General features: G+C 50.9%; 1 long non-coding RNA gene across 6 annotated transcripts; it reads right to left on the bottom strand.

The window, feature by feature from the left end:
- Positions 1-708: 708 nt before the first annotated feature.
- On the bottom strand, positions 709-15522 carry LOC128852917 (uncharacterized). Of its 6 annotated transcripts, none has more exons than XR_008451042.1 (6): positions 15307-15522; positions 11508-13079; positions 10582-10665; positions 7488-7978; positions 5591-6172; positions 709-4528 (listed from the first exon to the last, which is right to left on the bottom strand). It is a non-coding gene; the product is annotated as an uncharacterized LOC128852917 (long non-coding RNA). The 6 variants fall into 6 exon arrangements; XR_008451044.1 differs by having other exon boundaries at positions 11508-11648; XR_008451043.1 differs by lacking the exon at positions 15307-15522 and having other exon boundaries at positions 709-4166; positions 4340-4528; positions 11508-13741.
- Positions 15523-24339: the final 8817 nt, after the last annotated feature.

Below are 24339 nucleotides of genomic sequence, written 5' to 3'. Positions count from 1 at the left end.
ATATGGAGAGGATGGATGGTGCAAGGTGGAGTGAGGCTGTGGCAAAGCCTGGCTGCCTGCAAGCCCAGCCCTGTAGCCTTCAGCCTCTCATTCATGCTGGGGGTTTTATTTGTCGAGGCAGGGTGCACGTGACTTGCTCCTGGGACAAGACACCCACTGCAGCTCTAAATCACAGGTCTCAAAAGCAGCCCATGACTGGCACTGCCTGCTGCCACCCAGCATGGGCTGAGCCGTGCAGGTGGGCACAGGGCTCACGCTGGCACCCAAGGAGCTCGTCCTTACCCAGCACAACCTGGGCTGCAGATCCTGTTGCCATCCTGCTCCCCCTGGAGCTGATCTCCCCCACCCCCGCCTCTCCTGCCAGCTCTGCCGCACTCACAAGTCCAGGCCAGCACTCCTTGGAGTCCATCAGGTTCAGCTGGTGCTAATTTCCCTAAGAAACTGTGATGCCAAGGTGCTGCGGGCACTGTGGCACAGTGGAAGCTCATGGAACTAATCCTGTCATTGCCCAAACTCGGGGACTCTGGCATGAGGTGAGCTCAGACAGGAATCATAGAATCACTAGGTTGGAAAAGACCTCTTAGAGCATTGAGTCCAACCATTCCTATCTGCCACTAAACCATGTCCCTGAGCACCTCATCTACCCATCTTTTAAACACCTCCAGGGATGGTGACTCCACCCCCTCCCTGGGCAGCCTCTGCCAGTGCCCGATGATCCTTTCTGTGAAAAGTTTTTTCCTGATATCCAGTCTGACCCTCCCCTGGTGCAGCTTGAGGCCATTCCCCCTTGTCCTGTCCTCAGTCACTTGGGAGAAGAGCCCAGCTCCCTCCTCTCTATAACCTCCTTTCAGGTAGTTGTAGAGAGCAATAAGGTCACCCTCAGCCTCCTCTTCTCCAGGCTAAACAACCCCAGCTCTCTCAGCCGCTCCTCGTAAGACCTGTAGACATGCTCTGGCCCCTGTATTGCACCCCAAAGCCCGCAGGCCAGGAGCGTGGGGTGACATGAACATACAGTGCTAATTGCTGCCTGTAATCCCAGGATTATATTTTACTGCTTGTTATATCCCTCTTACAGCTCCCAGCTCCATTCCCTCCCCCAGGCCAAACCAGAGCACAGCAGGCGTTGGGATCCTCCTAATTAAATGCTATAATTTATTATTGAACATCATCTTTTTTAATGCAATTTAAAACACATGACAAAGACACAGCTCAGTTCAGAGCCATATGTCCTTCTGTCTCCCAGTCTCCAAATACTCCCAGCTTACTCCTTGGGATTAGAAACTGAGAAGCAAGCCCAGGATGTCACGCACAGGGACCTGGACAAGTTGGAGAAGTGGGGCTGTGAGAAACTCATGAGAATCAACAAGGCCAAGTACAAGGTCCTATACCTGGGTTGGGGCCATCCTGAGTTTCAATACAGGATGGGGGATGATGAGATTGAGAGCTGCCCTGAAGAGAAGGACTTTGGGGGAGTGCTGGTCGGTGAGAAGCTCGACATGAGCCGGCAGTGTGCGCTCACAGCCCAGAAGGCCAACGTGTCCTGGGCTGCATCCAAAGCAGCGTGGCCAGCAGGGCGAGGGAGGGGATTCTGACCCTCTGTTCCTCTCTTGTCAGACCTCACCTAGAGGATTGTGTCTGGTTCTGGAATCCTCGACAGAAGAAGGATATGGAGCTGTTGAAACAGGTCCAGAGGAGGCTACAAAGATGATTCAACTGTTGAGCACGTCCCATACAAGAACAGGCCGAGAGAGTTGGGGTTGTTCAGCCTGGAGAAAAGAAGGCTCCCAGAAGACTTCAGAGCAGCCTTCTAGTACCTGAAAGGGGCTACAAGAAAGCTGGGAAGGGACTTTTTACAAGGGCGTGGAGTGACAGGATGAGGGGGGATGGTTTTCTGCTGAAAGAGATAAAATTGAGATTAGATCTTAGGAAGAAATGTTTTCCTGTGAGGGTAACGAGGCACTGGCACAGGTTGTCCAGAGAAGTTGTGGCTGCCTCATCCCTCGAGGTGTTCAAGGCCAGGTTGGATGAGGCTTTGAGCCCCCTGATTCAGTGGGAGGTGTCCCTGCCCATGGCAGGGGACTCGAAACTGGGTGGGCTTCAAGATCCCTTCCAATCCAAACCATTCTATGATTCTATAACAACTGCAAACCAGGCTCACACTGAGCTCCCCCAGCGCCATCGCCCCGGGGTGGGTATAACAAAAGGGCCCATTTTGGGGCGTGCCTTGAGCTGCTGGGGTCCATCCTGCAGCACTGAGCAAAGCAGAACCCCGCTCATCCCATGCATAATAACCATCTCTGGCAGCTGTCAAAATGCAGGCACCTCCTTGGGAACAACTGTATTTCACCCCTGGATCCAGAGCTCTTCATGAAATTATCAGGGCTAGACAAATGATGATTTTTGTTTCAGCAGACATTCTGTGCACCAGGAACCTTGCAGGAGATATATCTCTGACACAGTAATTGTATTTCTCCTCCTTCCTCTCTCTCCCTGGCTTCAAATAAATGGGTTTAAACTGTCCCAGCTCTCAGAAGAGGTGGTGCTGAGAGCTGGGAAGAAAGAAGGGGGAAAGGGCAGCAGCACCCCAGCATCTGGAAGGTCCTGAGGGCCTCCTGAAGAGTTTTGCCATGAACCCAGGTGCCTCCAAGATGCTGCAAGGGATCATATCTGCTCATGCTCTTCCCTCCTTTCTACCTCCACAACAGACCATCAGCTTGGTTTGGCCATGTTGGTTAACTTCTCAAATTATGAAAGTTTTAGGAAAAACTTTAAAAAGAAAACAAAAAATCCATACATTGTTATCTTGAACATAGCAGCCGATGGACACGAGAATCAGTTTTCAGCTCCGAAGGGCCATCGGGGTGGGTCTCTGCTCCCCCTTCCTCCACGTGACAAGAATTACTTGCATTTTTCTCATCTAATAGCCAGCTCGTGGTCTCACACTGCGTCAGCTGAAGAGCAGATGCAGTTCTGGCAGGCAGGCAGAAAAACACTAAATGAGCAAGTTTTTCTTCTTCTTCTCACATCCGCATCATTCCTCAGTGCTTGCAAGTGTGTGGTGTAGTCATCCTCTGCCTGTTTTTACAGCTTCAGCTCCAGAATATATGGGAACAGAAGCTACAGCAAACTCTGCTCCTGCTGCCTGGAGCCACAAGGAAAATGGGGATGAGTAGGGTGTAGTTATTCCTGTGTCCCCTTGAGCTTTCTCTGTTAAGCACTTAATAACTGAGATACCCTGGCTCAAGCCTAGCAGGTGCCAAATTTGCATCTAGATAAACTCTTTATGACACAGACATTTGCTACGTGAATATCATAGAATGGTTAGGGTTAGAAGGGACGTCAAAGCCCATCCAGTTGCTAGCCCCCTACCATGGGCAGGGACACCTCCCACTGGATCACAGGCTCAAAGCCTCGTCCAACCTGGCCTTGAACACCTCCAGGGATGGGGCAGCCACAACTTCTCTGGGCAAGCTGTGCCAGCACCTCATCACCCTCACAGGGAAACATTTCTTCCTAAGATCTAATCTAAATCTCCCCTCTTTCACCAGTTCATACCTCCATCCTTTACACATTGGTGGTTTGCACTCCACTCCCTGTCCCTGGGTACCACCGTGCTGTTGTGGACAGGATCTTTGGGCTAACTCTCCATCAGCAGAACAAGGGCAACACGATGGTTTGCACATCCTCCCATCCCAACTGTGCGACCTGCCTGGCGCAGCCACTCTCTGCAGGCAGGCTTGGCACGCTAAAAGCAAGCTGTTTGCAAACAAACACAGCCAATTTCCTCATCTCCTAGTGATTTATCTGCAGAAGGAAAAGCTACGCTTAGCTTTGACGTCTCGCTTTTTACTCTACTCAGTTTTCCAGCCAGACGAGCCACGGCCCAAGGAGTTCAATGAGTGCGGCTGAGGTCAGACCACAAATCAGGGCTCAGTCAGCCTGGACTCACGGGAGCCTCCCAGCTCAGCCTGCTGTTTCCTTATTTTTAGTGCATGTGCTGGAGTTCCTCATTACTTCTGAAGAGCTTATTTAGGACTCCTTGTCCCCATGCTGGAGGGTCAGTTGTGGGTTTGCAGAGCAGGTTGGTCCCTGCTGTACGCTGGGGCTGGAAGATGCCCAAGGTCTCCAAGCAATGGAGTAAATGCCTTTGCTCATCCAGCTTCCACCTGTAAATAAACAGATACCAAGGAAAGAGCTGTTTTTTCTTTTGCTGGGGTTGTGGTTTTGGGGCAGCATGGCAGGAACCAAGTCAGTGGGAGCTCTGCAAGCCTTCCCACACGTTCTGTGGCTGCAGTAAGAACGTAGAAGCTCCACGTGCTTGTTCAACCAGGGTCCTTACCTTGGCCACTGCACAAGACTGAGCCTTCAGGTGATTCATTTTGCCTCCAGGCAAGTTTCTTTGGGACAGGGACTGCCCAGCACACAGACAGCTCCAGCCGTGCACGATACTCAACACGAGAAGGAGATCAAACTGTTGGAATGGGTCCAGAGGAGGGCTACATGGATGATCCGAGGGCTGGAGCACGTCCTGTATGAGGGCAGGCTGAGAGGGTTGGGGTTGTTCAGCCTGGAGAAGAGTCTCCAAGGAGACCTTATAGTGACCTTCCAGTATCTGAAGGGGCTACAAGAAAGCTGGAGAGGGACTGTTCACAAAGGCTTGTGGGGATAGGACGAGGAGCAATGGGACTTTGAGCAGCCTGATCCAGTGGGAGGTGTCCCTGCCCATCGCAAGGGTGTTAGAACCGGATTGGCTTTAAGGTCCCTTCCAACTCAAACTATTCTATGATTCTATGCCTAATAACCAGCAGCAGCAGTTCCTAGTTCCACATTGCTCCAAGTGCAGCTCCACCACAGCCTTCGCATGGGAGCACAGGTCATTACAGCTTGTCAGAATCTGTAGTGTGGTTGCACAAGTGAGGTCAGCTGCAGTTAAAGAGATGCTGGCAGAGGGGCTGAATTTCTTAGTACATTTCTATTTTAATCATCTTTAATTCCAGCTAACAAGGAGCTTTGTGTGTGCATCCTCAGAGACATCCACCAGACTTGGAGACAATGTACTCGAAGATGTCCTGACAAGCAAGAGCTGTGCAAACGGGAGGTTGACATGCAGCTGTGTGTTTGTCCACACTTTGTGTGGCTAACCCAGCATCACGGGGGAATTGTTCTCCAGGTCCACACCTCAAAGCTGGGTCAGGATGAGCGGTGTGGTTGCCTTGCTCCCTCCACGGGCAGAGAGGCTGGCACCCAGTGTCAGTAGGGTGGCCCCAGGACACAGGCTGTGTCACAGCCCCGAGGCTGACGTTGGTGCTGGACTTGGGCCAGCTGCAAGAAGGTGTTTACTGCTGCATAATAACTGCAGCTAGAGAGCCAGCTGCTTCCCACTGAGCCAGCATCCCTCTTGCCTGCTGGAGGAAACAGGGATCCTGATGGGCAGACCCTATAGCGGAGAGGCTTTGGGGAGGCCGTCAGGGCCTTAGGGCAGGGAGCTGTGCTTGCAATGGGGCTGGGGTGTGCGTCAGGGGGGCTCTTGCATCTGCTTGTGTAAACTCAGGGTGTGTGCCAAAGGTTTTATTGGTTCTTGAGTGCTTACAGGCAGAGTGAAGCAGCAGAGATACCTCCAATAGCAGCCGTTTTCCAGTCAGAATTATCCCTCCACCACTTATCTCCCTCTCAAGGCCTCTGCTTGCCCTTTTCTGCTGGGTTCGTTGGTGCTACAGCCTTGACAACTTGCAGGGAGACATCACCCTTCATCTGAGACAGAACAATAGACCCTAAGATGCCATAGCCCTGTAACACTGACAGGGAGCAATCTGATTTAGGGTAGGAGAAGACTGTTCTGCCCCTGGCTCCCTCCTTCCTTTATAGCTCAACTTTCTGCCTTTTCACACCCACCTTTGTGGAAAGCTGCTTGTCCAGCTTCCGATTTGCTTTGCAAGAGAACTGGGATGGAGATGAGAAACTGGTGCAGCGAAGGTGCAGCAGATACCTTTGATCTTATCTTGCTTCCAGTTCCTGGCAAAGGCCTGGCAGACACTGATGAGATCTCTCTCCACCGATCAGCTTCTCCCGATCCTGTTTATCCCATAACTTAGACTCATTGTCATAGCTGTGAACAGCAGTTTCCAGGCCAATGGGACAGAGCCAACATCCTTATTCCAATCTTTCTTTGTGCCTGCATTGGAAGGAAAGAAATGTGAGCAGCCCCTTCCCCCTTTGCACTGAATAGGGAGGTTGTGGAACACCATGGGACTGTGGTGGCCTCAGTGATGCCCCTTAAAAGCCTGAGTCAACCTGACACCCTTTGGAACAGCATCTGGGGTGCTAGTGGCAGAGGGCAGAGCTCAACACAGGCTCCTGCTGCTTGCTCCTTGCTTTATGCCTTGAATGAATTTCAAAGCTCTTGGCACCACCTCCAAAGAGACACAAAGACCGAGCCCTGGAAGAGGGCTGTGGCTAGAAAAGTAGACGCTAAATCACTCCTCTTTGCTGGAGGATGGCAGGGAAGAGGAGGCCCAGGAAACGAGGGTGTATTTCATGTTGACTTTACTATTTGGTGGAATGCCAGAGTATTCAGCAGTGGGGGAGGAGGGAAAGATTATCTGCTGCAAAGAAAACCAAGTCACTCCATCACGGAAATCTCCAAGATTTGAAATCCGATGGGTCGGTCGAACCTTGATGCTCCAGACCCAGAGTAGGTACAGCTCAAATCACCGGCAGTGGAGGGAATTACTATAACCCTAAGGGTGTGCCGTAGCTCACACCCTCCTGAACTTGTTTTCCATCCCATAACCATAATGCAAAGTTGTGTTCCACCACTCTTGCCCACTCCCTGCCAGCCCTTTCCCATCCTCCCAGCATAAAGGGCTAAGCTAGACCCCAGCCAGCCCCTACCCTGGTTGCTTCATGGATGCAGGACTGCCCTGTATGGAGGGACCATCACCCTACTGCTATGCCCACCTGCATCCCTAACCACAATCTGAGTCAGGAAGGGGATGAGGAAACCACCCCCCCCCCCACCCCCCCCCCCACCCTCTTTTCTTTGGGCTTGGATAAAACGAGCCCACTTCCTGCCACTGCAGCTCTTGCAACATCTGATACAAAAATCCAGCTCTCGAGCTGTTCATTTGGAAGACGTTTTCTACAGCGAGCTGTAGACCATGTCTACATTCTATAGCTTGATATCATATAGGATACCCCATATATTGTGCCTGCATCCTACTTGCCACTCAAACCTGAGTCGGAGTGAGCAGGTGCCCAAGAGGACTGGTTTGCCCAGTGAATGCCATAGCCAGCGCAGGAGAAACCAGCACCTGCCCTCTCCATGGCTCTGCACCCATGGATGAACAGAGCAGTGAGTTTGCTGTAGGAACCTCTAGCTTGCCTGCAATCAAGTCTACCAGAAGATTATATCTGTCCTTCATCTAACACCAGCCATCCTCCCATCCAAGTTGTTCTCATTGGTGAGGCCCTGGCTGTTCTTCTCTTACCTTGCAGGGATCATGCCCATGGCTGTCATTCAGAAATGGGTGTAAGGGTTAAAGCTTGGGGCTTTGAAACTTCCCTGCTGTTCCTCTGGCTGTGTGCTGGATGTGTGCAGAGCCAGGAAGCGATGATGGTGCTAGCTGTCCATGCAAGATGTACACTTTTCACCCCAGATACCTGTGCCCTGATATAATTCAGTGGAGTCAGTGAGCAGGACAGATGCTGAGAAGCAGACGAGGGAAAGGCACAGGAGAAAAAGACCACAAATTAATTTCAAGAAATAACACCCATTTATCTATAACACAGCCTCATGGAGGGAAGATCCACCACAGCTGAGGTGGTCCCACTCACCCAGCAATGCCCGTATCCCTTGAGAGCTGCAATACATGTTGTTTCACATGCTCAGCTGCATCTTTGTCCCTGGCATCTGGTGCAGGAGAACTGCCACTGGACTTCTGGAGTTGCTCCATGCCCTCAGGCCCCAGCTTTCTTCACCCTGCGCAAACAGTTTGTGCAAGAAGCCCTGGGCTCAGCCTCTCCCTGGGGTGGAGCACCACCAGCATGCACAGGGACACAGTGCCCTCGCCAGCCTTTCCTGACCACCCCTCAAAGACTGGCACAGTTTGACCTGCCATTCCCTGGGATGTCTGCAGTCCAAGCTTTATTCATGTCATTTACCCACTGCACGCAGTGCCAGCAGGATCTGGCCCTCCTGCTCTCCATTTGGAGCCCAGGGCACCAGCTTGCAGCAGCCCCTCTTTTCTCCCCAGCCATTGAGGGCCCCTAGAGCCAGGGGGATATTTGTCTCATCCTCCCTTCAGCTGATGTTGGGTCACAATGCTCAAAATGACCATGGGAGTGTGACACTGTTCTGGAGGTGGCTGCAAAGCGTTCAGATGTCAGGACAATCCCACCTGGCTGGCAGTATTGCTGGCAGCAATTTTCCCACAAGACATAAGCCGCATGGTTACCTGACCTCCTGCTTTCCACCCTTTGCAACAAGGCCACTACCTTCATGCCCTCAGCTTACTGAGATCCCACAAGGATTTGGTTGCATTAAGCACCTTCCTGGACCAAGGCTTCAGCAGGATGCAAATCAGCAGAGCATCATTGACACTGACACAGCAGAGCTCCTCCAACTCTGCAGGAGAGCAGGCATAAGCTGGTCTTCCATCTCTCATCAGCCACTGCTGCATCTCAGCACAACTGGGCATGTTATTACCTGCCTGCCCTACCAGTCTTGATTCCAAACACCTATCCCTTACGTCGGTGACAAGCACCAGGATCATGGACATCCCCAATACCTTTGCACTTTTAAGGACACTTTGGCAAGCTTGTCACGAGGTGCTGCCCCGTGAACACACCAGAAAAGATCAAAATGTGTTTAATCATTATTTTGCATCTGTATTTGCGTGGCTGCTAAGCACAAGGGACCTGCAACAAGCCTAGATGCACAGAGAAGGCAGCCGCTCCCCTGTAAGACAGCTGAAGTCATAGAATGATAGAATCATCTAGGCTGGAAAAGACCTTTAGGATCATCAAGTCCAATCGTAAAGACCTTCAGTTAAATCCCCTAAAGCCAGCATGTTCTGTGTTTTTACCCCTGAATCCACCCCAGTGCTTTCCCAGGGAGGTTCGGAGGGCAGCAGCCTGGAGTCCAACCAGCAGCCGCTATCAATCACCCCCCAGCACCCCAGGACCACTGGATTTACACCAGCCCAGCCTCCCGCTCTGCAAACACAGCAGCTGCCGCGAGCAAGGTCAGAGGCATGGAAAAACAGCAAAGCAAAGAGGATGGGGGGTGGAAAAACCCCTCAAAGCAGGCAGGAAAGCCTGAAAAGCTCTGGTTGGACCTAGGGAGGATGAAGTCTGGCTTTTCTTGCTTTGCTGCCCCTCCTTTCTGTTTTGTTCCACTGCCAAAATAACCCGCTGATCTGCCTGCGATTAAAACCACGGAGCAACAATGAAATCTCATCTTATTTTTGGGGGGAGGTAGGCTGTGTTCCGGAGAAAGGATGGGGGCTGCTTCCAAGATTTGACCTACTCCTCCCCTCCAGCCCTGAATTAAAAAACAAGCAGCTCCGGAGGAAGAAGGGGAGAAGGAAAACATGCCGTTCCCTGCAACTCTACCAGCTCCTGCCTTTCGCATCTCAGCGGCGGAGGCCCTGGCCTGTTGGCAGCGTGCGGATTGGCCAGCGGTGGGTGGGAAAGGGAGCCGAATTTGGTGTTACTGGGCAGACTTGGAGATTTTGGGGGGATGGAGGGAGGGGGACACCCACACACACGCCTGCGTCAGGAGGGGAGCATGCACAGGGCTTGTTTTGTGATGCTGGATTCCAGTTCGCCTCCGCCGGCGTGCTGGGACACAGCGTCAGCTGCTTTCTGTCTCACGCTGCTATTTGGGAAGACGGCGATAGAGGAGGACGGGGATGACGAAGGGGGGGGGGGGTTCTGGTGCTGGGCTACACGGTGCCCGCCTGAATGTCCCCATTGTGCTGCCAGGGAGGGAGCAGGAAGTGCTGGCATCGTCCCTCTTGCACGCCTTGGTACCTCCCCGGCACCCTGCCAGGACAGGGGGACCCCAGGAAAGGGGCCATTCCCCCAAGATGTTGGCTGAGGAGGGAGTGGGAAATAGGAGGAGAAAAAGAGGGGAAAAAATAATAAAGAACAGGGTTTGGAAGTAGAAAATATTACCATGCAGAAAAGGGATTGAAATGGAAGGGGAAAACACAGCCAACCCCTTTGTCTGCTACACTTGGGCATTAAAAACGGCATTTTTTCTTTACAATACTAATACAATACTAATTTTATCCCAAAAGCTGGGTTTGTGCAGGTGGCTGGTCCTGCATGTGTCTAAACTGATGCCAGCAGAGAATACACTGGGATGTTTCACCTGGGTCCTTGTAGCCCCAAATGCTACCACTCACGAGTCCCTGGAGCCACCGCCATGCTTCACTGCTGGGGTTCTCCCATCTTCCCAGTCCCAGCCACCCAACTGCCCCCTCTGCTCCCCTGCCCACAGCACCAGTTCCTGGTAGGGACACCCACACCCATCCCAGACAAACACAGGTGTAGCTGAGCCAAAGAGCCTGGGGTCACCTGGATGATGTCTCCACCAGCACCGGCTGAGAAACTCCAAAGCTGTTCAGCGCTCCCACAAAGCTTGACAGCACAAAATTAAACCTGAAACCAAAAGACAAAAACCTTAAATGGCAGCAGGAAAGGAGGTTTTGGTGGTTTTTTTCCTTAAAACCTGTGAAAGCTAATTGATTTCTCTAGGCCAGAGCCCAAGAGAAAAAGTAAATTCCTTTTCCAGCTCCCTGTGTCAAATGCCTGCTCCATCCCCCTGCGCAAGGGGCTGGGGTACCTCTGGATAAAGCCTGTGCCATGCTTAAGGAAAGGTGCAGGAGTCAATGCTCAGTGCTCAGAACCAAGGGAGGCTTTTGCCTCCAAAAAATTACCTTAACAATCTTCAAAAAAATACGAGTGATGTTGGAGTAACATTTTGAAGAGCATCTATATGGCTTCAGGGCTCTAGTGCTGTGTCAAGGGGTAACGCGGGCTGGAAGAACCCTCAGACTGGCCTTCGTGTGACTAGTTATGGGCCTGGCACCCAGTCAGCTTTTTAAATGTCTCAATTTTGCTTGCTCGTTACTGTGCAAACTAGAAATCCGTCACCTCATCCTGAGCAAAGGGAATATAAACGGGCTGGTACCACAGACTCGCTTCATGCAGACAACAGGGGAACCCATCCTGGCTCCTGTTTTCAGGCACTTATTACATGGCCTTTGAATTAATTAATGGGCTTTGACATTGAGAGGAGCAGACACTCGTTCGTTAGGGTAACACCTGCAGTCACAGGGCTGGTGGGGAACACCACACGTGAAAAAAATGTGCCTGCTTGTCCAGAGCCCAGTACATCACAGGCAAGCACATGGAAGGCTAATTCCACCTGGGGGAAAACCACGCAGGGCCCATCACATCTCCCCTGAGGTGGTATCTCACCCTTTGAAGACTTCACTTACCCATGCCACTATCATAAACCACTGCAGGTTCGCCTTGGCCAGCCAGCAGAGCAAGGTACCTTCCTGGTGGCCATCAGAGAGAAGATGGGGTGAGTGACAACAGCTTGGGAGCCAGCCTGGAAGATGCAGCTCTAGGCACCTCTGAAAGCCAAGCAAAGCCCAAGACAGAAACATTTGGTACGCTCTGCTCATTAGAGAAGAGGATGAGGTGTTTTTCACTCGTGTGATGTGAGCTTCTATTCATTGTTTCTCATTAGGACTCAAACGACCTGTGGACCTATCCCAGCTTTTGGTTGGCAGTATCTGCGCTCCTATCAGCTTGCAATTGTCCATTGGGCAGGTCACTTGAGGGGAAAAAAAATAAGCCCATGCAATTATAAACCAGGTTCTTCCTCGTGTTCAGTCTCAGCTCAGCAGACACTCTTCTCCTAGGGTGACCAAAGACACCGACCTGGGCCTTCTGCCCTCTTCCTATTCACTTCACTGTCTAGGGAAGGCCAATATCAAGGGATTTTAATTAAAACTTCTTTTCAACCACAGTGGTGGGCATTTTGTCTATTAATTGCAGAACAGACAGCCTCTCATCGAAATGAATGACTGTCCAGTTGGCCGGTGTACCCTTTCCAAGCCAAGGGTTAGGAACATAAGCACCGAGTACAAGGACAGTCTTTCATAGCAAAGGACACATACAAAACAAGAGGTGAATGGTCATCATCATCATTAGGAGGCAAAAAGGAGGAGAACATTTTCTTCTACTGGGTAGAGGTGGAAGCCAAGCTCAGAGCCTGTCTCTGCCATGTTGAAAAACCAAGACGTGAGAAGGACAACCACGTCTGGCCCTCACACCCATTTCACGCGTGGAGCAACCAGGATGGTGGATTTGCTTTACATTCACTCTACTCTGAATTTTTATGGGGAAAGGATGATCAGAGTTGTACCCACTGTTCCAGAAGAGGTCTTGGTTGCTCTTGTCCTGAGGGTTTTAAGGTCAATGGAGAGGCCTTGTCCTGAGAATTCCCTCAGGGTGCAGCCACCTTTTGCTTGGCAGCATTCAGGTACTGTGTGAGATCAGTGGCTAGTCCAAAGCCCTTCTCTGTCACTCCCAGACAATGCGAAGTCCTATTTTGTCATATCTTGTCACTCCTCAGTCTCAAAGACCTTGTGTTTTATGCTGATGTGCTTCATACCATGGTTGTGGCTCCCATCTTCCAGGTCATCCAATTATTTTTTTACAACTATAACCTCCTCTGTACTGTCCTCCTCTGCCTCATCCAGACACCTCAGTGTTGCTCTTCTAGTTTTTTGGGTCATTCACAGAAATCTGAAATAAGACAGCCCCTGCGACTGAAAACTTGGGAGCTCCAGGAGAAACCACCTCTTCTGCCTGATGCTTCCCCTTGCAACACCAGCCACGACCACCTAATGTGCAGTCAGATCAGATCCACCTTCATCCCATTCTCCACCCACATTTTGTTCTTCAGAATTCAACGTAGACCTTGTGGCCTTTAGTGTACGATAACAATTTGGCTTCTCCAGTGCAGTTCAACCATCCACAATGAGGATAGATATCCTCTGCAATACAGTTGAGGTAGAATGTCAGAGATGAAAGGAAACCGTGCAGCTACGGCATTTCCTTTCTGAAAGCAACCCAAGGCACAAGTGTAGTAGGCTTGGGCTGTGTTTGTTGATGCAGCACCCAACAGCAAGCAGAAAACCTGTACCATCCCTGCCAGGAAAGATCATAACATTGCTTGCCACAACAGCCCACCTGGGCTGGACACCACCCAGCTGCCAAACTCACTTCCCTCAAACCACCTCCTCATTAGAATAATTATAATTACCTGACAACCTAATTGCACCCTGTCCTTCTGGAGAAGCTGAGAGATACTGCTCCTACAAGGCAGCAGAGATTTTACAGTGGGCTGGGAAGCTGCTGGTAATTACAGGGATATTTTTATAACATATACTGAATGCCTTCAATCAAGAGTGGATTTAGGCATGCAAAAAGCTATGGTATCCAAACAGTGCTGCTCATGCTCCTCACAATTAAACATCATCATTAGCAGAATGCACATAGCAGGCAGGAAAACCCCAGTTTCTGCCTTCATGCTCTGCAAGGGCTATAGCTTCAAATGTGATGCGATTTCAAAACTGGCCAGCTTGGTTTGCCTGCTCAGAGTTTAAGCCTGGTTTTGTCTATATTGGGTAGCACAGAAAAATAACACATTCTTCAGCGACAGCACACACACAAAAAAAAATCACCTGGAAGGTAAAAAGACCCCTCCTCTCCATTTCTATGATGATATATGCTTCAAGAAGCCATATCTTGGTCTTTCTGCCCTAAAATCATCACCAGCTTTCCCCTCCCAAAACCAACACAAGTGTATTTGTAGTTGCAGGACGTTGACCATTGGATGAAAACAAGCTGGTAAGGAAAGTTTTCACTTTCAAATGCAACGGCTTTGCTGTTTGGAAACTTTCTCTGTTTCATGTTCTTGCTTCTAGCCAATTCACATTTTTTTTTTGATCTTTACAGCCCCAGCCAGGCACTTCTGTGCGGAGCTGTTGTTAGTGTGTCACGGATAGCAACACATACCTAAGGGAAGGAGTCAACGTTTGCTGGAAACGGGCCTGGCTGAACTCCCTTTCCCCCTCCCTAATCCAAACGGCCCCTAGCTTTGGAAAAGTTTGCCTCCAACTCTGAACTCGCTTGGCCCCAACTGCTATAAATAGTTGGAACAAAACCTCCCAGGCCAAATGCCCTGAGTGTTTAGAAAGCTTTGATCCCGTGCTGCTTTTCGAGAGCTTGAGCCTTTTCAGCTCGTGCAGCTTGAGCCCATATTGCTCCTCAAAGCAGGGCCAGGGAGATCCGACTGCTGGGAAGCAGGAGGGTGTTGAGCCCTGTGTGCACCCCATGGGCATCCCCTCACCTCTCTCATGACATCAGCGCTGGATCAGAAGCATGATACCTGCCTCAAAGTGCACGGAACTCCCCAAGGAGAGACATCTCTCAGCTGCAGATGACAAGCAAACTCTCCTCCTTGCTCCTGGAGGCCTTGTTTGTTTTCTGTCCCCATTTTCTGTGGGTTGAGGGTGCTTTGCTTCCCCCTCCCTCTGGGTGTGCCTGGGTCTTGTGCCTTGGCACCACTCGCCTTGGCCAGAGACGGAAGTGGAAAGACACAAACATCAGGAGGAAAAAAAACAAAAAAACCAACCCAAAACAAAACAGAAAAAGGGCTGCTCTTGCAGTATTTCCAACCCATCGAGTCCAGAGTGAGAATCCTGTGAGAAAGCTGGCTCTCACAAAACCTCAGGCCAAGAGGTTTGGATAAGCAGCCCCAGGGTTTGCACTCCTCACCAAGATCCTGATGGTTTCTGAGGAGCACAGGTCATCTGGCCACCGGTGCTTGTAGGGGTGCTCAGCACCCACAAACCAGCAGCCAGAGCAGGCAGCCAGGGCACGCTGCTCTTCAAGCCTCCCCTGTCCAAGGTTAGTGTGGCTACACAGGGGGGCATACCTCCCACGTGCCTCCCCAGCCCTCATACAGCTCCAGACACCAGCATGTTCTTCCCATCTGGGCACAAGAAAGAGACCCTGAAGCCACCCCAGCCCATCTTTCCAGGCTACGGCAGGCAGCATCAGAGGCCCCACACTCCAATCAGAAAACCAGCTTTCTGTTCAGGTGACTTTTTCCAGGTCAAAGCTCTTCCTTTCGGGAACAGAAGTCAGCAATGCCATGGTATGCAGCAGCACAAGGAGCATAGTATAGCTGCAGCAGTGCAGCTCAGGATAACTCACCAGCAGCACCTTGGAGGAGAAGGGATCTCACCACCCACCACAGCTGGCAGGACAGACGACCAGGACAGAGGCACAGTGCCAAACCATCCTCCCTTCATGTTGCTTTAGAAGCGATAGCATTTCCTAGGAGTCTCGCTCCAGCCTCACACTTGGTCAATGCTTTTCCCCAAGCAAGCGATTTCAAGGTGGGTACAGGACACTTTGCTCCAGATAGAACCTTACTTGAACCTCTTGGAAGTGTTTCAAACCTCAGTAGTGAGGGCTTGCTCCTTGCCTTCTTCCCTCTCTGTGCAGCAGGCTGGCAGTGGTGAAATCATGGCTCTGTGGAAATTCAGGGGAGCTGGCATGGGCTTGGGCTGGCATATCTCTGGGGAGCTGGATTAGTTAACACTGCATTGGGAAAGGGCTGAGGTCAGCCCCATTGCCCTCTGTCACTGACAGGCAGCTAGCACGGTGGCAAAGAGAGCCTGGAAATTGCTCCTTAGGAGAAGTTATAAATAAAGCAGCCCAGCTTTAAGGCACACACACAAAACCTCACACAGAGCCCATTGCAGAGAGCGGACCAGCATTCAACTCCCTGCTCACCCTGCTGCATCTCACGATGCATCAGACAGGACTCAATCCCACTGCCTGGGACTGGGCCTTGTGGGCTAGCTGGGTCGCAGCAAAATCCCTGCAGGGGACACTTAGCCCAGCCAGTGTCTGCAGCGTCCAGCCTGGTGTCACTTTTGGAGCACCCACCCTCAACTCACCAAGGATTTGCCACTTGAACCCTGCCAGGAAGCTTTGCCCCCATTTTCCCTGCTTGCTCTTCACCAATGCCATGGGACAACCCTCACCCAGCTGCAAAAATATTGGCTGTAGCACCCAGAAATCCTCCTGGGGGTCTCCCATCACCTCACTGCATCCCAGGCTGCAGCACCCAGGATGGAGTGGCTGCTCCCCGGGGAGCACACAGGGGACAGGCCACCCCACTGGGGTTTGGCAACACACTGCCTCGGAGGAGAGGGCTGGCTCAGGGCTTTGTTTTATGTCCTGTTTATCCTGCCGAGAGAAACAGAGGAGTTCAGTGTGCAGGAATCTCGTGCCCTCGCCCCGCTCCCCCACCGCATGAAAGCTGCTGAGCAAACAGGAGAAAAATCAAAGGCGATCGCGGCTCGCTGGCAGCCCGCTGAGTTTCTGCACCGCTAGCCCTGCTGCCAGCTCTTACATAAGCTACCGGCTCAGCCCGGTGCTGTGCTCAGGGCTTTTTTCTTGTAAACCAAGCAGCTGCACCAGCAGACCCTTTCTGGGACCCTGCAGCTGCACTGCCCCCACCACTCATGGAAGACCTCTCTCCTGCCTCCTTGCAAGCCTCTTGTTTTCCCCTTCCATCATCAGATACGATACGATACCTCACACCCACATCACGTTCAGGTGGTTGTTGGAATATGGTTGGGGCATGGGTGGGGAACACCGGGCTGTCCCCAGCCTCAACGCAACACCACAAGCCACCACCAACCCATCCCACCTTCTTCAAGACTTGGCACTGGGGCATGTTACCTCCTCCTGCCAGAAAAAGGAGATGCTTTGGCCCAAATCTGAGCTCTGTAACACCAGAGCTCATTTCTCTCTGCTTTGCCCTGCGATCATCACAGGGGCAGTCACAAAGATGTTGGGCACCGGTGGCATGGTTGCGAGTCCTCTCTACCAAGCACAGCATGAAGCAATAGGGAAAGCTGTCCCTTCTTTCTGTAAGGGTGTCTTGATCCTGTGACCCTTGGCTGTCAAGGAGTCCTCATGCCTAAGGGCATCCCCAAATACATGCCCTGTAAGGATTATTGTGACTCTTACCCAATCTCTCCTGGGAAGGACCCTTCAGCAGAACAGGAACAAAAACCCTGTAGATATAAAAACATCCAGGAAAGTGCATACATGCCCCTCACCATCAGGCACAGCCTCACCTCAGGTTAGTCTCTGATTTGGTGACAGTTGGCAAAGGAGGACAAGCAAGAACGATGTCACCCTACTTTCTCTCTTCATCCCTAACCCCTTTTTTCTTTTGGCTGTTTGCATGCCTTTCACCACGGGGAAAGGAAGAAAGCAAAGTTTCATGATTTGAGAGGTCACTGAGAGCCAGTGCATGAGCAGAGGCAGCTAAAGAACTGTCCTCCACTCCTATCCAGCCTCTCAGACTTCTAGCAACTCCACCTGACACTGCCTGGACCTGGTATCCATCAGTCTTTGGCAACATGCTATCATCCGCTACCATGCAAAAGTATTTTTAATTTCTATTTTTTCTTTCACTCTTTAATAATTTCTGATTAAAACCAATAAAAAGTGTTTGAAAATGCCAGTTTCTAGGGTTTCACCATCACCCAAATCTCTGTGCTAACAGCACAGCAGCCCTGTTTACCTGCACGCTCCCCAAGTTCTTAGTAAGGAACTCCTCACTTACCAGAACACACAGAGGAGGGATTAGATCAAATTAACTCCTGCTTAAAGCTGTGGCAGGATCAGGCAAATCCTGGCTCAGTTATCTCTCTTTAGGCTACATCTTGCAAACAGAAGGGCTGGAAACAATTTTGCTTTAATTGCTTTTTAAAATGCATCCAGCAGATGGTTTGGTAACCCAGATTCATGACTCTTTCCACAGCTCCAGGCTGCTGGCTTCAAAACCAAATCCAAGAACAACTCAAGTAGAGAGGGACCCATTCTGCCTGCTTTACCAAAGTGCCAGTCATGATGACCAAGACGGGACTGCCCAGACTGGCTGAAAGGGACATTTCAAGGCTTGATGGCCATCAGCTGCCTTTGCTGCATGTCTTCCCTGCAATCCCCAGCCACCACCACTGTTGGAAAGATGTTGCCATTTCTGGCTCCTGGTCTTAGCTCAAAAACTAGGCAAATGGGCAGGAGTTGGCAGGGACATTGAGCAGGCTGGTCTCCAGACCCAAGTGGTATTTTTGTTTGGAGGGACTCTGGGCAAGTGCTCCTGAAGAGCACCTGCTCAGCACAGGACAGCCAGAAATAAGGGACAATTTGCAAATGTACCACAGCGTGTTTTGTCATGGTCTCCACCTGGAGAGTCTGTGAATATATAACACGGTCTGCAGCTTCAGTAGAGAGCACGGCATGGTCTCTCCAGGGCACACGCCCTGCCTACACATCCCTTTACCCTTTGTCCTTGGGAGTTGTTTCCACAGACCCATGCCCAAGAGTACCCCAGCTGCTCCCAAAAGCCTTGTGGCTTAGGCAAGTAGAGTCCTTTTCTTGCTGCCTCTCGGCCCGACTTGCTGCATGACTTCCCACTAGCCCCTTTCACCACTCCTTCTCCATGGCAGTCACAGGATTGCCCAGTGTCCACAATGCCTCTGTGCCCATCAAACTGGGAACAGGGATGAACGGGCCACACGCTGCTTGCAAGCCCGTACGCTACAGCAGGGGTTTAATTTCCTGAGTAGATTATTGCTCACACGTAGTTCCCACCTCTCTTTGAGCACCTACCCCACGGTACCCAGAGCTGTGCCCCGACACCAGCCACATCACGACACAGAGGAATTAAGGCCGTGAAGAGAACCTCACAAGCGTCTTGTAAAGCAGGCTTGTTTTTCTGTTACAAAGTAATTTGAAATTCTTGGAAGGCAATCAGGAAAGTACAAAGTATTCCAGCTCAGGACAGCCTGGGACTCATTCCTTAGAGGCACAATGGTTGTTTACTCAATTCCTTCATACATTAATATCTAAAAATTCATGAGTTCAATTGTAAACAAGAAGTACTGGCTTTACAGTGTTGTCTATTTAACAATAGCGGTTCCAGCCTGAATGCTGATTATCTCTGTTGTTATCTTTCTTCTAATCTTGCTATCAGAGGGTCGAGCTCTTATAAAATTATGGGAAATATTTCAAGCCCATGTATTTCTGGTTTTGAAATGTATCCCTCTGAAACCCAAGGCCAAGGAAAGACTACTTCAAATCAACATTGAAGCGTACAGGCGGGGAGAAAAGCTGTTCGTGCCAGCTGTCCTCTGGCTCAAGAACAAATGAGGAAAAAGTTGGCCATAGACACATTTGTGCTGGAAATCTATAGAACATTTCTAACAACTGAGAGGGAAAGTCCCCAAGGCAGTCTCCTAAAGGGATCAGCAGACACAAAATAACCCAAACCCAACCTTCTTTCAAGACAAATCAGAATCGCTTTCTGGAAGCGCTTGTATCAGTGGGTTGCCCGTAGTGAGCAGAGGTCTCATTTGCATTCATCAGCCCAAAGGCTCTAAGCCCAACAGTCCAGGACTCTTCCCAACACTTCATTTGAGGGAAACCTCTGAAACTGCACCCTGACAGCGAGCTGGTGAGACCGGCTACCTCTCCTAGAAGCAGCCACATGGGGGATGAGGATGGAAAGCCTGCAGGATGGATGTGGTCCAGAGCTCACCTCCCCTTCCATCTTTGCTGACTAGCCCTGCCAGAGGTCCTTATCATGTCAGGTCTGCACAGGTTCGAGCTGCCCAGCTGGTCCCACTTAAGACTCCTTTCCCTTTGGGTCTGCTGCTTGCCAGAGGGAGCAAGCAGAGGCTGTGTCTATAGGCTCCAGGAGGCTTGCCAGGATATTCATGGCTAGGCTGGTGGCAGTTCCTGGCTCCTTTACAGTCCTACATAAATATACTGCTGTTTCAGGCATTATCATGCCAGGGACTGTGGTTTTAGCCAAACTTTCTCGTCTCTCCTCCTGAGCAACAGCTACTTCTTTAGATAGCCTAAATGGGATAAAATCCATCCCTCTTGCTTGCAGTGTCTGTACGGATCACCCAGTTCCACTCCAATGCTCTCACACCCATGCAGGGCTCAAACAGCCCCACACAAGCCCTTGCCCCAAGTGGGTGAGGAGAGCCAAGTCAGAGAGTACTTTCACTAGCAAGTAGGGCTGTGTGTGAAACCCCAGCTGCTTCTCCTGAGGACAGAGCCTCAGCTCGTGAAGCAGCAAACTGCACGCTAATCTCAAGGAAGTGGTGCAAGAGAGGAGGGAGCTTCCTTGAGCAGGAGGTTCATGTATCTTTATCTTTGCTCCTGTCAAAGGGCAATAGCTGAGAGAGCAACATCTTGGAAAGCCTCCGTGCAAGCTATCTCCTAAGGACATCAACAAGTCTGGAAAATCACCTTCACTCTCTTGATAAAGGTTTCAGTGAACAAATGAACCCCAAGGCAGGTTCCCAAGGAGCAATCACCTTTACGGGCTAGGAATAAATGAACTCAAATATGAGTGAAGCATTTGGCTTGCATAAACCACAGGTACTGCCTGGGGATGCACAAGCCTGATGTCTTCTTGAGGTTCACCACTCTTTCAGCTGCAACTTCTGCCCTGCAGAAACCTGCCCAGCCAGGTTTTCGGAGTGGTCATCCAAGTGCTGCCAAATCACTCTTTGAGGAGAAGAGCTCTCAGACAAGACCAGATTTCAACCAGTGCACGAGACTGGAGAAGGAACGCTCCACAATTCAATCGCTCACGCCTCCTGCCTAATGAAAGGCAGCAGGACATGCTGTCCAAGAAATTCCATGAGCCTGTGGTTATTACTGCTGCTTCTTCAGGCAGAGACCTTCATTGAGGAGAAGTCACTAGTGCGTCAAAACCTTGCTACGCTAAGGCAAGAGGTACCATCTGGCTGCCTGTTCACTCTGGTAAGCAGCTACTTCCACAAGCATTATGGGAATGTCCCCTTTGGGACACTTACATCTGTGTTTGCACTCAAATATTCTCACTGGAAGAGCCCAAAGCCTGTCTCCAAACACTGATCTCCAGCCCACCTCACCAAGGAGGACACAATCTGCTCCACAGAATCACTAGGTTGGAAAAGACCTTAGAGGCCATCAAGGCCAACTGTACCTGTCCATTACTAGATCATATCCCTAAGCACTTCATCTGCCCGTCTTTTAAACACCTCCAGGGATGGGGACTCCACCACCCCCTCGGGCAGTCTCTGCCAGTGCTTGAGAACCCTTCGAGGTGAGAACCCTTCCAGGTGAATAAATTTTTCCTAATGTCCAATCTGAAACAAACCAAGCTGCGACCATGCTGATGCCACCCAGGCTGATAAATGTCATGCTCTGATGAAAAAGTCCAGCAGTCTGTCTCCTCAGGCCCTGATGAGAAAGGCCTGATTCTGCTCACTGTGCTGGCTGAGGGTACCATCCCGAACACTGTCTAGGGTGGGAGCTCCTCCCCAGCCACCTGCAGCGACTGCAGAGAAGCACAAAGCCAAAAGGCTTTTATGGCTTCCCCTGCCCAGATCTCCAGCTCTCGCCCATCCTGCCAGTTGGCCAGTCCACCCCAGAAGGCAGCTCCGTGTTTGTCTTGGATGACCTCCTGTCAGACCAGAGCTTTCCACAGCGTGGCTCTTCTGCACTGCTGGAGAGCGGATTTCCTGCCGTTTGATCTGAATTCGCCTGTTGTTTCAACAAGTACCTCCTGATTTCCTTCATCAGCCCCAAATCTTTCCATCAGGGAGGCAGTCCTGCAGCCAGGAGCTTTTTGGCAGGGAGCTGGGGGCAAGGCTTGGTGGTCAGAGAGCAAAGCTGCTGGTCCATGCCTCCTCTGGCCCTGGAGGGGTGGAGAGGACCTTCCCTCCCTCCCCAGGTGGATGAAGCATGGACATGCAGTGCCCTCTGCCGACCTGGCCACAAAGGGAAAGGCAGGAAAGGAGCAGCACGTAGAGCTCGGAGGCTTTGGAAACCTCCGAATGGGCAGCAAAGTCTCCAGCCTCCCTGCTAGTAGCTCTCTGCTGGCAAGGCAGAGACAGGACATTTCTCTCTGCTCATAAAGAGCCATAAATCACAGCTCTTGGAGCAACTGTTTGAGAAGATGAGCTGAGTCCCACTCACTAGGCTTGAGCAATGCCAGCCTTCAAGATGGAAGAGGCCAAGGTTGGATGAGGCTTTGAGCAACCTGATGCAATGGGAGGTGTCCATGGCAGGGAGGTTGGAACTGGATGATCTGCAAGGTCCCTTCCAACCCAACCCATTCTATGGTTCTACAATTCCTTCCTCATGCAGTGGCAAGGCAGACAGAGCATTAAGGGCCAAGGAGCCAGTGTGGGGGACAAGATAATGTCCCCTTCCCCCTCAACCAGGTGCTCCCTTTCTCAAGAGAAATGTGGGGGAAGCAGCCACATGGGGAGGAGAGGTTGGTTGTCCAAACTGTCCCAGGGAGCAGAACCACCTTACCAGGAACTGCACAGAATAGGTGTGAAATGGAGGGAGGCATCACCTATACCAGGACCTCAGTGAATTACTGCTCTTGCCTTCCTGGGAATATAAAGATAAGTATTAATGAATCAAATGCCCAGAAACACCCATTGTTATGTTCTTGTTCATAAGACTGTAGGCAAGGCTAGCTGTACCTCAGCATCCTTGGCTGGAAGCCCACTACCAGTGGACTTAACATTCCCCAGGGCTGCTAGGTGTATAAGCGCCTCTGCTGAGCTCTTCTGAACCAACCAGGGGAACTGCACAGCGAGGGCAGCTTCCTGCTCCAAATTTGGGCAGAAAGAGCATCCTGACTGGTTTTGCTGGAGTCGGAAAAGCTCTACTGAGGTCATGCAGGTGTGATGGACCTGGGTTGCTCAAGCACAGAGGAAGTCAAAAACTTGGCACAGCCCCCAGACCACTCTGGATCCCCATCATCACACTGGAGCAAAAATGTGGTTGCTCCTGAAGCAGCACACATCCATGGGGCCAGTAGGACACCCACAGCTCAGGGTAGCTCACGCTGGAAGAAAACAATTTGTTGCTCTTTTCTACCACCTTGTGAAACCCTCTCCAACTCATTTGAGGGTGAAAAACTTCACATGAGGTTTAAAGGCCACACATACAGGCAGTAAAGTCCACTCCCAATCAATATGATTTACTTTAAGTGATAAGGCCTATTGGCATCTGGAGAATGACAGAGCTTTATAGTGCTGGCAGCAAACTGCCCGCCAGCAGGTTTACGTGGCACAGGCAACGTCCAGCTAGATAGTTATCTCCTGGTCCTGAACTGAAATTGGCTCCTTTCCCTGACTGCAAAGACTGCACATTCCTTATCTTTGCTGCAGGGGAAGGTCACCACCAACATGCAATGCATTCAAGTTTTGATTGCTTTATCCTCTCCATTAAGTTTTCCAAGACTTCTGGAAAAGTCTGCGTGACTAGGACACAAAGCACATGGGAAAGGAACTGGCTCAGGTTTGCACTTGATTTCAAAGCAGGGTTTCCTCCCTCCTTGTTTCTAGCCACAGCCTTCCTAGCACTGCCAGTCCCTTTCCCTGGGTACCAGCACAGCCACTCTGCCGTCAGTCCCCACTTGTCACATACCACACTTATGCTCTTGGACAGAGAGGACCTCTGTGCACTGGTCTCCTAGGTGCTCCTCCAGCTGAGACAAGCCTTGGCTAAAGGCTAATGCAAAAGTCACATCTCTCCTGTAAATCAAATCATAGTTTCAGAGGGGAGAAGCACATGGAAACCAAACACAGCATCAATTCAGAAAACTCAGTGCCTCTCTCAGGACCTTTCTTTCAGTCTGATCACTCTTATGAACACGGTTTGCAATGTTTCATGGATGTACCAGTCCAAGACACTCCCCTTCCCCACAAAACACAGCCACCACTGGCACAGAGCCTGGCCACTGTTGAACAGACGGCAGCAATGCCATGATTTGAGTAAGTGCAGAAAGAAAATGGAATCATACAAATTCCCCTAAGAGGAAGAAATTGGGCTCAGGCCATACAGACTTGAGGCATTCTGGTATAAAGTATTAATTTTTTTAAAGGAGCATCCCCAAACTTTCCAAGGTACCTGCATCCTTTAGCACAGAACTGGGGATAGAGCTGAGGGCTGGTGACAGGGGCACCACAAGGACCATCCCTGTTTCCATGACCTGCATACCCTTTTGCCAAACCCCACCTCTGGCCCTGGCGTGCTGAGACTGCATTGCCGGTATCTCTGTATTGCACCTAATCAGGAGATACCCAGCCAGGACAACGACCACCCCTCTGAGCACAGTACCTTCTTGTTATCTCA

The sequence above is a fragment of the Cuculus canorus genome, chromosome 8 (assembly GCF_017976375.1).
Source record: "Cuculus canorus isolate bCucCan1 chromosome 8, bCucCan1.pri, whole genome shotgun sequence".
Classification (NCBI taxonomy): Eukaryota; Metazoa; Chordata; class Aves; order Cuculiformes; family Cuculidae; genus Cuculus; species Cuculus canorus.
Note: the sequence above shows the minus strand (reverse complement) of the source record. Positions and strands in the feature narration are given on the sequence as shown.